The sequence below is a fragment of the Nyctereutes procyonoides genome, unplaced genomic scaffold, assembly GCF_905146905.1.
Source record: "Nyctereutes procyonoides isolate TBG_1078 unplaced genomic scaffold, NYPRO_anot_genome, whole genome shotgun sequence".
Lineage (NCBI taxonomy): Eukaryota > Metazoa > Chordata > Mammalia > Carnivora > Canidae > Nyctereutes > Nyctereutes procyonoides.
Genome location: NW_026575047.1, coordinates 11,207,276 through 11,217,804, shown reverse-complemented (window position 1 = coordinate 11,217,804; position 10,529 = coordinate 11,207,276).

The window sequence follows — 10,529 nt, the reverse complement described above, 5'->3', positions numbered from 1 at the left end:
TACTGGGCGCCAACGAGTGTGTGCTTCTGCTGGAAGTAGGCTAAAAGGTCTCCCTTTCCTACAGCATGTTAAGTGTTTGTACAGGTTTCTGAAATCCCTTTTCATATAAACCATTTTGTTAGGTGTTCTGTTGGGGGTAGGGTGTCTGTAGTCGCCTCCTCCTGTCAGAATCTGCCTGCCAAGACGGTGTTCCACTGAGCTAGCTCAGAAGAAGTAGGAGAGCAGACAGCTTCACTGGTCATCTGTAGGCTTTGACGTAGCACAATGTTTCAGAGAAATTACTGACCAGAAAAGACATACCATACCTCTAGAAAGAAAAAGCATAGTGTATTTCAATTCCCAATGTGTACCTTCTATATTTTTTCCCTAAGTAAAAACAAGTCCCTACTGGTTTCAGTTGGCTGTTGTGGTTTTAAAGTATGAGCTATAGACTGTGTTTTTCTGTACTAATGTGTAGCACTTATTAAATACTTTTTTACCATTAAAAAAAAAAAGACCCAAAAGCCCTGTAAAGTTTCTACTGTTAATAATTCTAGAAGAAAATGAAAGCTTAAGTAATTAGGCCAACTTCAAATTTTGAGGTTATAGAACAAAGACTGAAATTACTTGTTTTATACCAAAGCCCATGTGCTTTGATAGTAAGAATGTCCAAAATGTATTTGGAAAAAAGTTAATAAGGTGGTACTTTTAACTCAATAAAATGATACTAGCTAGAGATACTTGAAGTATGTGACAAATTAGAAAAAAATATAAATGTAGGTTTCAGTGTTGGCTTTGATACTAACAGCTCTAGAAACTTCTTTAGAATGACAATTTTGGGGCCAAAGCCCATTTTTAAATGAGAATTTTAAAAAATATTTTATTTATTCGTGAGAGACACACAGAAGCAGAGAAACTGGTGGGGGAGAAGAAGGCTCCATCCAGGGAACCCGATGTGGGACTCAATCCTTGCACTCTGGGATCATGCCCTCAGCCAAAGGCAGACGCTCAACCACTGAGACACCTAGGTATCCCATAAATGAGAATTTTGGTTAAAGGTGATCCTTATTGATTCTTTCAGTTTAGGAAGTTTTGTGAAAATAATCTGATTTTAAGTAGCTTTTTAAATTCAAAAGACTGTGTGCTTACACAAAATCCATCATGAGCATACATCTAATCATATTCTGGAAATGTAGAATAAAGACTTCTGTGAACGTTATCTCATTAAAAATACCCTCTCCAAGGGCACCTGAGTGGCTCAGTCTGACTCTTGATTTCAGCTTAGGTCATGATCTCAGGGTTGGGGGGATTGAGCCCCACATCAGGCTACATGCTCGGCATGGAGTCTCCTTATCTTTCTCCCTCTGTTCTTCCCACTCATCTCTTCCCCCCTTACCTCTCAAATAAATGAATGAATAAAGTCTTAAAAAGATACCCTCTCCAGATTCCTAAATGTTATTGTTTTTTTTTTTTTTTTCAGAAATCTGTCTGGCTTCTTATATTTTGTTATAAATGAGGTGACTAAAATTGAATGCAGTTTTCACAGTGCAATACAAAAAAAATGGATAGCATAACTCTTTACTATCTTGTAGCTTCATGTTATGCTTCTGGATATGTAATCCAAAATCACAGAATTCCTTTACAGTGCCTTAGAAAATTTATGTATAATTCTACATAGACTTTGATCTTAAACATTCTTTAAGATCTTATTTTTCATAAAATGTTTTACTTCCATTTGTCACCCAATAAATGTATTCATCATTTAAAATTCATAATTGTAAATATTTTTTTGTTTTTTAATGGTGTCTATCTTGCAACTCAAGCATCTTATAAAAATGTACTTTTCTGCATTTTCAACAATTATATTAGCATTATATAGGTTTTATAACTTCATTTTTTCTTTTTAAAATAAATCAAGTTGTCTTGACATGCTGCTGAGCAAATCTTATTTCAGCTAAACATTGCTTTTTAGACTAGGAATACATCGTTGTTTACATTCTAAAATGCAACAGTAGTAAAAATCAACTTAGCATAGCACTGTTGTCCTAAGAGCAAATGGCTGGTTGTGCTGATATGCTTCTTGGAGTTCGGCAATGTCTTTAATTTTCTTGTGCAAAGTGCTAAATAAAAACAATAAGCAGATTGAAATTATGTATGCATGATTGTAAGTGAAAGCTAAATGATTCATTTTTACTCAGAAAAAGTACAGAAATAGTTTGTTTCAATTTTATTTTATAGTTTTGAAGTTTAAGAGCTTAAAGACTATGTTGATTACTTTCCAGCTCGGACAACCATCCGTATTTTGGAAATGAATATATGGAAAATGGATTTGGAACTCCTATCACTAAAATGCCATGAATATTTTAGTTTATCTCATAATATATTATTTGAGTAATTAATATTTTAAACATATGTTTATACTTTGTTTCAAAGAGTGTTTTAAATGAGAGATAACTGTTAATTTATTATTCTATTTTTTTCAAATGGGAATAATGAAGAACTTATGTATATATCACTAAACATTAGATGAATATAAATGCATTATTGTCAATATTAGAACACATTCCTCAACTTAGTTAAGCAATAAGTTTTCAAGGAAGTAGAACCCTATGGTTACTGAGAGACCAGTTTATTGCTGGTGCAAACAAGCATCCACCCTATCATTATTCTACAAATTATATGTGCTATCTAAAGCCTCATTCTGGGGATATCTGGGTGGCTCAGTGGTTTGGTGCCTGCCTCTGGCCCAGGGTGTGATCCTGGAGAACCCGGGATCAGGTCCCACATCGGGCTCCCTGCATGGAGCCTGCTTCTCCCTCTGCCTGTGTGTCTGCCTCACTCTCTCAATCTGTGCCTCTCATGAATAAATAAATAAAATCTTTAAAAAATGATAAAAAAATAAAGTCTCATTCTGTCCTAAACTAACAGTGTGTGGCTCAGAGCCTAACTACAAAATCATTGAGCATGGGCGATGTGACCATTAAAATCCAATGCTACGAAAAATAGTAAGAGGAGCCTTAAAAAATGGTGGCAGCTCTGTCTCTAGAATGTCCGTTTCTAATTAGGAAACCAAGTAGAAGAATCTTTTCAGAAAAATGTCAATTAAACAATAGTTTATAAAATGAGCACTAAAAAAAAATAAGCTGTAATTTTACTAGTTCAAATACATAGTCATCTGATGGATTTACAGTGATAGTAAATTTTAGCTATGATCAGATAAAATCCCTAGTTTGAATATTCTGTAAGGCAATTAGATTCTGACTTATGGGGGAAGTGATTTTGAGCAAAGTTCCATTGCCTACACCACTAGCCTTCAAAGTAACCTGCATTCTCTAAGTAATTATTTATAAGATAAAGTCTTTTTTTTTAGAAAGACAGTAGCGTTATTTTTATGTTTAGTTCAAATAAGATGATAAATAATATAAAGATGTATGATTTTAATTCCATGTTTGTACAAAACTAACATTAATATGATAAAAAATTCAATGATATGTGTATTTCATAAAAAAAAATTTCTTATTCTCTTCATTTAATCTCAATCCTGGTGAGTTAGTCATTATCCAGAAATGAAAAATAACAAATATATTTTATTAGTAGGACATATCTGGAGGAATTCTGTATATTTCTCAGCAGATTCTCCAAATATGAGCTATGTGTATTGGCCTTATCTTCCCTTTCCTCTTCTCCTCTTTTTTTTTTTTTTTTTGGCACATGCATCCTGACATCCATATACACAAATATATTTTTTTCTGAAATATTTGAGATTCAGCTGCACATGATGCTCCTTTATCCCTAAATACTTCAGTGCGTGCTTCTCAAAAGCAAAGATATTATTTTATATGGTCATAGTACAATAAATCAAAATCAGGAGATTAATATTAATACCATACTGTCATCCAATATATAGACTATATTCAGATTTTGCCAAGTGTTTCAATGATGTCTTCTATAGAAAAGGAAAATTCTGGACCATGCATTGCATTTAGTTGCCAGGTTCCTTTAATGTTCTTTCTTCTGAACCAGTTCCTTAGTCACCCTCTTTGTTTCATTTTAAAATACAGGTTTCTAGTTTTGGAGGAGATCTCTCTGGTTTATCTGCTGTTTCTTCCTTCCCCTTCCCTCTACCCTTCCCTTCCTTTTTTTTTTTCCTCTTATTTTAAAATAATCCTGACCCTATGGAAAATTAAACAAATTAAAATGTATGCCTAAAATATGCAAAATTAATTTTTTGCTACAATGCTTTTAGTGCACACAGAGTTGAAAAGTAGTTTTAACTTCAAGAACTTAACATCCATTTGCTTAAAGAAGTGAAGTATGAGGTAAAATTATGGGTACAACATACACAAGAGGTAAAAACACTCTATTTCCCTACATTGAACAACTGAGATGAAGTAAAAAAGTAGATGAGGGTTGGAGAACTACCGGAGAGGAACTGAAAGAACAATTAAATATCCTGTTCTGTTTCCCAATACCATAGCCCTCTTACAAATATAAATCTATATTTTAATATTGAGCCATATGTTGTTCAAGGCATGTGAATTAACTAATCAATATTTATTGAATTATTAGGTAGTGGAGCTATATACCTGAATAGAACATAATGACTTCTTGCCTCAGGGAATGTAAAGACTATAGGATACATATTCAATAAATATTTTTCAAGAGATTATTAAGTAATAATAAATAAAGGACTGTGAAGGAAAGAGTATTGAGATCTATTTGAGAATCTACCCTGGTATGACAAAGAGGTTTTCTTTTAGGAAGTGATATATTAGCTGATATCTCAGAAATAGGTGTAAGTTAAATAGAACATTTTGAAAAAGAGAGGGATTCAGGCTTAGGAGAGACTACCATGGCTGAATCAGAGTGAGCAAGGGGGGTATGCAGCAAAGTGAGATAGATGTATTAAGCAGGTAGGACCACACAAAGCATGGCTTCGCTAGCCATGTTTAGATTTTGTTTACATTTTTAAGGTGAGGCAAGTTATTCCAAAGGGTTTAAATGGAAGGGAATGACTGACTTGTTTGGTGATTTAAAAAATGTTGATATCAGCAGTGTTTTATCAGGAGCTAAAGAAGAGACAAATATGTGGCTATTGGAATAGTGATCAGTGCTGGTGGCACTGATGAAAGATGGTTAGGAGAGTGGATAGGATAGAATAATTCATTAACTGAGTGGTAGGAGTCATCAAGGATGACTTTGAAGGTTTTATTAACTGAATTTCAGTTTGTGAAAATGCATTTCCAGAGACAAACCTCCAAAAGGGGGTTTTTGGAGACAAAGTTTATGAGTTCAATTTGAGAAGACTTAGACACATTCATACATCTGGAGTTAAAAGTGTGAACTGGGGATATAGGACTAAGGATGATAGCACTTAGATTTAGAACATAGATATTAGAAAAAAAAAAGAACATAGATATTAGATTTAAATGAAGATTATGTAAAAAAACAGATCACTGGGTATTATATGGAAGTGTTGAATCACTGTATTGTACACTTGAAACTAATATTACACTGTATGTTAATTAACTAGAATTTAAATAAGCCTATAAATGAATGAGTGAATGAATTAATTCTAAAATACATACATACATACATACATTCAAGGGAAAAAATGGCCTAGGAAAGAACCATGATAAAGATAGAATGTTTAAAATTTTGAAGAGGAAGATAAAATTAAAAAGGCATAAAAACTGAAAGATTGTATCCTCATAGAGGCTGAAGGAAGTAAAGATTTAAAAAGAGAATAACATGGAGAATGCTGCTTACATATTAATTATAAAGAAGACTCAAAAGAGTATCCACTTGATTTATAGACACGGAGATTATTGCAGAATCAGCAAGAATGGTGATGGAGTTTCATGAAATGGTGATGGTGGGAACCCCAGTGCAGTGCAGAAGTTTGATGAGTGAAAGTAAATGGAGAAAATAATTAAAAGTAGTTAACAAAAATAAAATAACAAAGCCATTTTAAGACTTTTGATTTTGAGTGGAGTAAATTAATGTGGCCAAACAGGAAGGCAAGATGAATGAGAGATATAGATATAAGAAACTGTAAAGAAGAAAATGATAATCTGAACACAATTTATTTTCCCTTAATTAAAAAAATACTGATATATCTTCCTCTCTTGAATGTGTCTTAAAGTCCAAAAGTATTTTTTAATTGAAACATAATTGAAATACAATTTTATATTAGATTAGGTGAGCTACATAGTGATTTCAATACTCTATACATTACAAAGAGATCATCATGCTAAATTTAGCTACCGCCTCTCACCATATAAAGTCGTTACAATATTATTAGGTACCATTCCATATGCTGTACATTGAATCTTCATGTCTTATTTATTTTATAACTGGAAGTTTGTACCTTTGAATCCTCTCTATCTACTTTGCCTATCCCTTCACCTGCCCCCCACAAACACTATACCATTTTCTATATCTATGAGTGATTTTGTTTTCTTTGTTTTGTTTTTAGATTGCATATATAAGTGAAATCATAAGATATTTGTCTTCCTCTGTCTGATTGACTGCACTTACCAGAATACCCTCTAGGTCCTTCTGTGTTGTCACAAAAATGGCAAGAAATCATCCTTTTCATGGCTGAGTAATATTCCATCATGTGCATGCATATATGTGTACATTATATATAATATATATATATATATATACCCATGTGTGTATACATATATGTATACACATTCATACATATAAACATATATCACAATTTTATTCATTCATCTATTATTAAACACTTAGTTCACTTCCACACCTTGGCTATTGTATATAATGTTGCAGTGAATTTAGGGATATATATATCTTTATAAAATTATTTTTTTTCTAAAATAAATACTCAGAAGTGGAATTCCTGGATTGTAGGGGAGTCCTATTTTTAATTTTTTTAAAGATTTTATTTATTTATTCATGAGAGACACAGAGAGAGAGAGAGAGGGAAAGAGAGAGACAGAGACACAGACAGAGGGAGAAGCAGGCCCCATGCAGGGAGCCCAACATGGGACTTGATCCTGAGTCTCCAGGATCACGCCCTGGGCTGAAGTGGAATTCCTGGATTGTAGGGGAGTCCTATTTTTAATTTTTTTAAAGATTTTATTTATTTATTCATGAGAGACACAGAGAGAGAGAGAGAGGGAAAGAGAGAGACAGAGACACAGACAGAGGGAGAAGCAGGCCCCATGCAGGGAGCCCGACATGGGACTCGATCCTGAGTCTCCAGGATCACGCCCTGGGCTGAAGGTGGCACTTCACCACTGAGCCACCAGGGCTGCCCTATTTTTAATTTTTTAAGGAAGCTCCATACTGTTCTGCATAGTGCTACACCAGTTTGCCTACTCCTCAAAAGTGCACAAGGGTTCCCTTTTCTTGGTATCCTCACCAACACTTGTTATTTCTTTTCTTTTTGGTAATACTCATTCTGATAGATGTGAGGTATTTTTTGTGGTTTCATTTATATTTCCCTGATGATTAGGGATGTTGTGCATTTTTTTCATGTTTCTGTTTGCCATCTGTATTTTTGTTTTGTTTTGTTGTTTGTTTTGTTTTGGAGAAATATCTGCATTAAGTCCTCTGTCCATTTAAATTGTTATTAAATTGTTTGAGTATATATTTTGGATATTAACTCATCAGCTATATCATATGAAAATATCTTCTGTAGGCTGTCTTTTATTTTGTTGGTGGTTTCCTTTGTTGTGCAAAAGCTGTTCATTTTGATGCAATGTCATTTGTATGTTTTTCGCTTTTGTCCGTCTTGCCTGAGGCGATATAGCTAAAACAATATTGCTAAGACCTATGTCTAAGAGCTTACTGCTTGTTGTTGCTGTTGTTGCTTTCCAGGATTTTTACTGTTTCCAGTCATTCATTACATTAGTCTTTATATATGGTATAAGAAAAAGGTCAAGTTTATTCTTTTGAATGAAGTTGTCCAGCTTTCCCACAGCATTGATTAAAGGAATGTCTTTTCCCCATTGTATATTATTGCCTTCTTTGCAAAAGATTTATTGACTGTATAAGCGTGACTTTATTCTGGACTCTTCTGTCTGTTTATCTATGTGTTTTTCTCTGTGCCAGTGCCATGCTGTTTAGATTACTACAGCTTTGTAATATAGTTTGAAGTTAAGGAGTGTGATTATCTCCAGCTATATTCTCTTTCTCAAGATTGCTTTGGTTATTTGGGGTCATTTGTGAATCTGTACAAATTTTAGGATTGTTATAATCCTGTATAAAATGCTATTGAAATTTTGACAGGGATTGCATTGAATCTGTAGGTTGCCTTGAGTAGTATGGACATTTTAACAATGATTCTTCCAATTCATAAGCATGGAATATCTGTCCATTTGTTTTGTGGCTTGACCTGTGTCCTGTCCTGGAGAATGTTTTATGTGCACTTGAGAAGAATGCATATTTTGCTGTTTTTAGATGGAATTCTCTGTATATACCTATCAAGGGCATTTGGTCTAAGGTGTCATTTAAAGCTTATGTTTCCTTATTGATTTTCTGTCCAGATGACATTTTCATTGATGCCAGTGGAGTGTTAACATCCTCTGTAATTATTGTATCACTGTTAATGTCTCCCTTTATGTCTGTTAATATTTGCTTTATGTGTTTAGATTCACCTATGTTGGGTTCATGCCTATTGACAAGTATACCCTCTTACTATATTGATCCCTTTATCATTATTTAATGCCACTTTTTCTTATAATCCCTTGTTACAGTTTTTGCTTTAAAGTCTATTTTTTCTGATATAAGTACTTATATCTTAGCTTTTTTGCTGTTGTTGTTTCTTTTGCGTGAGACATATTTTCCCATCCCTTTACCCTCAATCTGTGTGTTTAGATCTGTTTAGATCTGAAGTGAGTCTCTTATGGGCAGCATATATATGGATCTTGTTTTTGTATTATCTATTTTTGACTTGCAGTGAATTTTAATTGGAGAATTTATTTACATTTAAAGTAATTATAGGGATCCCTGGGTGGCGCAGCAGTTTGGCGCCTGCCTTTGGCCCAGGGCGTGATCCTGGGGACCCGGGATCGAATCCCACGTCGGGCTCCCGGTGCATGGAGCCTGCTTCTCCCTCTGCCTGTGTCTCTGCCTCTCTCTCTCTCATTCTATGTGACTATCATAAATAAATAAAAATTAAAAAAAATTTAAAGTAATTATACACATACACATCGCCATTTTGTTTTCAATTGTTTTGTTGTTTTCTCTGTTCTTTCTTTTCTTGTTCTCTTGTGATTTAGTGACTTCCTTTTGTGTTATTTTTGAAATCTTTTTTTCATTATATACATATATATATATTTATATCTTTTAAGTTTGGCTTCTGGTAACCATTGGGTTTATATATAACATCCTATATATATAGCGGCCTATTTTAAGTTGATGGCCGTTTAATTTCAAGTGTATTCTAAAAGCATTACCTTTTTTTTAATTCCCAACTCCCTACATTTTATGTTATTGGAGTCATATATTACTTATTATCTTTTGTATCCCTTGACTAATTATTTTCCACCTACATGATATTACTACTTTTGGCTTTTGAATTTCATACTAGTTATGTAGATGGCTCGTCTACTATTTTACCATTTGTCAAATTTGCCAGGAAGATTTTTTCTTTCATAATTTTCTTATTTTGGTTATGGCCCCTTGCTTTGCATTTTAAAGAGTCCTTTTAACATTTCCTGCAAGGCTAGTTTGTGTTAATTAACTCCTTTAGCTTCTGCCTGTTAAGGGAAATCCTTATCTTACCTTCCATTCTTGAGTCATAACTTTGCAAAGTAGAGTATATTTGGTGGAGGGATTTTTGTTTTGTTTTTGTTTTGTTTCAGCATTCAGCTTTTATTTTATTTATTTATTTATTTGTTTGTTTATATTTATTTATTTGTTTATTTGTTTATTTTGATAGTCACACGGAGAGAGAGAGAGGCAGAGACACAGGCAGAGGGAGAAGCAGGCTCCATGCACCGGGAGCCCGACATGGGATTCAATCCCAGGTCTCCAGGATCGTGCCCTGGGCCAAAGGCAGGCGCCAAACCGCTGTGCCACCCAGGGATCCCAGCATTCAGCTTTTAAATATATCATGCCACTTGTTTTTGGCCTGTAAAGTATCTGATGCAAAACTCAATTCATAGTTATGGGAGTTCCCTTGTACATAACTAGTTGTTTTTCTTTTGCTGCTTCTGCAATCTCTCTTTATGTTCAGTTGCTGATGCTTTGATTATAATGTAAGTGTGAATCTACTTGGGTTTACCTTATTAGAACTCTCAGTGCTTCCTGGATTTGAATATCTGTTTCTTCTACTGGGTTAGTGAAGTTTTTAGCCATTATTTCTTCAAATAGTTTTTACATCTCTTTCTCATTTTTTTTTTCCTTTTCTGGATACCTATAATGCAAATGTTAGTACAGTAGATGTTTTCTCAGAGGCCCCTTAAACTATCCTCATTTTTAAAGTTTTTTTTTTTCTTCTTCTTCTTTTGGCTCTGATTGGGTGATTTCCACTTCCCTGTCTTCCAGATCACTGACCTGTCTTTACTGTTGAC